Source organism: Mastomys coucha, unplaced genomic scaffold (assembly GCF_008632895.1).
Source record: "Mastomys coucha isolate ucsf_1 unplaced genomic scaffold, UCSF_Mcou_1 pScaffold4, whole genome shotgun sequence".
NCBI lineage: Eukaryota > Metazoa > Chordata > Mammalia > Rodentia > Muridae > Mastomys > Mastomys coucha.
The window spans coordinates 45,081,313-45,085,748 of record NW_022196910.1 but is presented as its reverse complement, the minus strand read 5'-3'; positions in this window follow the sequence as shown (position 1 = coordinate 45,085,748).

Genomic DNA, 4,436 nt, shown 5'->3' with positions numbered 1-4,436 from the left:
ATGAGACTGAGGGAAGAAAAAATAAACACACTATAAACTTCAGGTCACATTTGCAGATAATCATTGTTAAAAGTCTGAAATCTTTACTATTAGAAGTAGTTTTAGTTTTGTTTGTTTGTTTTGGGAGGTGGATCTTTTCAAGACAGGGTTTCTCTGTGTAGGTTGGCTGTCCTGGAATTCACTCTGTAGACCAGGCTGGCCTCGAACTCAGAAATCCACCTGCCTCTGCCTCCCAAGAGCTGGGAGTAAAGGCATGTGCCACCACTGCCCAGCTCCAAAAGTAGTTCTTGATGGTGATGTATTGGTAAATACTCTTCTGAGTGACCTTTTTCTGTGTATCCACCCATACGGATAAATGCCAATTTCACAGATGCCTTCTCTCTTCACATTCTGAATATTTTTGGCATGTTGTTTTTTTTTCTTCTTTTTAATCGCTTTACCACCATGTTAAAGGATGTATAAACAACCTACTATCTAGATGATTGGTGATTCAGCTCTCTGAGTCATCCTTACTACTGGACCGCTTTGCCTTGGTTTTAAGATAAACAACGCGGAGGAGAAACAGCCCTCCTCCCTTCCGGGTTATTTGCTTAGGAGAAGCCTCTGGAAGCTGGACTCTTGAATCAAAGGCCCCTGCAACTTAAAAGCCTTTCACACACACTGCCAAGCTGCTTTCCAGAAAGCTGTACAGAAGGCATCCCGACTCACTGGCTTTGCCCTTTGTCATTATATTTCAATATTATAAAGGACTTTGTTTTTTTCATCTAGCAATCAAGCACAGTGCTTCATTGCTTTGTTCTACAATTCCATGATTAAAAGTGAAGTTGTAAAGGACCGGGCTGTGTCAGGGAAGGGACACTTGCCTAGCATATGTGAGGGAAGCCCAGGTTGCATCTCCAGAACCATTAGAGGGTAAAAAAAACGGGGGGGGGGAGGGGGGAGAATAACAGTTTCATACACATATATTTCTACTTTTCTTGCTGATGCATTTACTCGTGTCCTTTTTCCATTCAGATATTACACTGTTTACATTTTTCTTACTGCTTTTTATGAGTTCTTCCTACCCTACCCTCTCCTCCAACCCCACCTCCCACCCCAGGTTGTCATTTGTTTCTAAGCTTCAGGGTTTGTGAAGGCGTTGGGGAGTGTACCGGCATTTTCACCTGCTTACATCTCTGAATCATCTCCTCTGGGCGTTCTTCCATTGCTAGTAGAAGTAGCCCTTTCCCATCCATATCACCAGTGTTTTCCTCAAGATCTTGATGGGAAGCAGAAATTAAAAGTCTCCTTCTTGTTGGGCAGTGGTAGCACAAACCTTTAAATCCAGCACTCAGAAGGCAGAGGCAGGCTGGTCTCTGAGTTCGAGGCCAGCCTAGTCTGCAGAGTGAGTTCCAAGACAGCCAGAACTACACAGAGAAACCCTATCTTCCAAAGAAAAAAAAGTGTCCTTCTTCAGGACTGTCAGCCAGGAAGTAACTCAGACATTTGCACAGATAAACAGGGTAAATGAAGACTGTTTGTTCTAGCTAAAAGAAGGTCAAGTTGAGGTCAGGGGCCACATTTAAATACAACAGCTCATCGGTTGACTTAATAATCATTTTAAAAATATGTGCCATTTAAAACATCCACAAACTTGTACTGCTTCTAGAAACACCTGAACTAAGAATGTGACAGTTCAGCCCAGCTTATTGACTGACTTCTTCTTAACTCTGGAAGTTATAAAGCAAAGACTAGGGAAGTGTCCCCCAAGCAAGCATCCATTCCTTCTTCCCACATGTCTCCTTCTTATGCCCTGTCTCTAGTTTACCTAAGAAATTCTCACACTGGTGAAATGGCTCGTCAGGTAAAGGGCCCTGTGGTCAAGCTGGAGGGCTTAAGTTCATTTCCCAGAACCACAGGGTGGGCGGAGAGCCAGATGCCGACCCCTGCATGCCCTCCTCTGACTTCTGAACACACCTCAGCACACATAGGAATGGAGGGAAATTCTCTTCAGTTTTGGTCTTATTGCCATGTTCACTGGTTTTTAGAAAATATCTCAAAAAGAAATAAGTAAATTTGCAAGAAAAGAAGAACTGGACAGCCTGGGTGCCATGGCAACAACTGCTAATCAGTGGCAGGAACAGAGGTTTGCAAACATTGGCCAGTTTGCCTGTCATGGCCATCCCTAGTTAAAGTCGACCCCACAAGCAATGGTTCTCAACTCCACCCTCAACCCAAGAGCCTTAGCATGTGCATACACACATGTTAAATAAGTAAATGTACATTTTTGTTGTGTTGTGCTTTTCTTTTTCTTTTTTTTTAAAGATTTATTTATTTATTATATGTAAGTACAATGTAGCTGTCTTCAGATGCACCAGAAGAGGGCGTCAGATCTCATTACAGGTGGTTGTGAGCCACCATGTGGTTGCTGGGATTTGAACTCATGATCTTCTGAAGAGCAGTCGGTGCTCTTCCCCACTGAGCCATCTCACCAGCCCAGTGCTTTTGTTTTTCAAGGCAGGGTTTCTCTGTGTAACCTTGTCCCTCTGCAAACCAGGCTGCCCTTAAACTCAAAGATCCACCTGCCTCTGCCTCCCCAGTGCTGCACCACCACCACCTGGCGTGAAAATATTTTTAAAGATGTGAAATTGGTAATGCCTTCTCACTGTGCAGGATGCTTTGAAAACATCTGGACGTTTTGTTGTAGTAATTCCATTTCTAAAAATCTGTCTTAAAGGGATCACCAGAGATAGGTGCTCATAGATGACATTTATTGCAGTGAACATTCCAAACAACCTCAAAAGCAGGAGCATCAGTACATGAATTATTGACAGAATGTATATACATACATATATTATTATACATGTATTATACATATATTTCAGGATATATACCCATTAAAATCAGGGTTGAACTTATCCCCCTGTCTAATGGTTAAGAATATGCTCCTTCCATTGAGCATAGTAATGCACGTCTATGGTACCCCAGCACTCAGGATGCTGAGCTAGTGGGGATCATGAGTTCTAAGCTAGCCTGGACTATGGAGTGTGATCCTGCAACAAAACCAACAATGAGCTAGAGAGATGGCTCAGTGGGTAAAAGTGTAAGTCTGCAATCATGAACATCTGGGTTTGAATCGCCAGCACTCACATAAAAGAGCTAAATGTTCCTGGACAGGCCTATAACTCCAGAATGGAGTGTGGAGAGGAGCAGGAGACAGGTCGTTTCTGAAAGCTGCCTAGGCAGCCAGCCTAGCCAAACATCATGAGCTTCTGGTTTAGTGAGAAACTGTCTTGAGGCAGTAAGGCAAAGCAATAGAAGACACCAATATCCTGTTTTGTCTTCTGCATAGGTGCACAAAGGCACACACATCTGCCCATGCACACAGTACAGAACACACTAAAGACAGGCACACACATCTGCCCATGCACACAGTACAGAACACACTAAAGACAGGCACACACATCTGCACATGCACACAGTACAGAACACACTAAAGAAAGGCACACACATCTGCACATGCACACAGTAAAGAATACACTAAAGACAGGCACACACATCTGCCCATGCACACAGTACAGAACACACTAAAGACAGGCACACACATCTGCACATACACACAATATATAGCACAAAAAATAGAAAGGATTGTGCTTCCTATACAGCATTATATTTTTAAGAGAAAAGTCATCTTACAAAAGATACATAAACTTGAGGCAAGTCATTTAGGTATATGTTGTATAAAAATGTAAGGAAATACACAAATCTATAGTATGACTATAGATTCTCCTCACATCCTGGATTTTCAAATTTTTCTACAATCCACATGTTCTGTGTTGGGGGGACTGCCTTTATAGAGGCTTGTTCTGTACAGTAAGAGCAATCCTTGTACCTGGATGCCAGTTGACCTACTGTGCCCAGATGCTTTTCCAAAAGGCTAGATGACAATCAGAGCCACAAAGCCTCCCATGTGCTTCATGGAAAGGATACCAGAAAGCCTTGCCAGAAAGAATGAAACCAGGAGCTTGGGATGTAGCTCATCTGGTAGGATGTTTGCTTAGCATGTTTGAAGCCCTGGGTTCATCCTCAAAAATAGATAGGGTAGATAGATGGATGATAGGTGATAGATAGGTAGATAGATAGATAGATAGATAGATAGATAGATAGATAGATAGATAGATTACATGGACAAGCCAAGCCAAATGTGGTGGTGCAAGCCTATAATCCCAGCACTTGAGAAGCTGAAATGGGAGGGTAGTGAGTTCAAGGCCAGTGTGGCCTACACAGTTAAAGATACTTCTTGTTTTCAAAAGTTGAAGCAACAGGCTTCGAGTTAAAACTCACCTACCCAGGTTCACGTCTTTAAATCCAAATCACCCAGATCACTAAATGCGCGGCGCTTCTGCTGCCTACCAGCAGCAATAACGACCGAACACCTGGACTTCTTCTCTCGACAG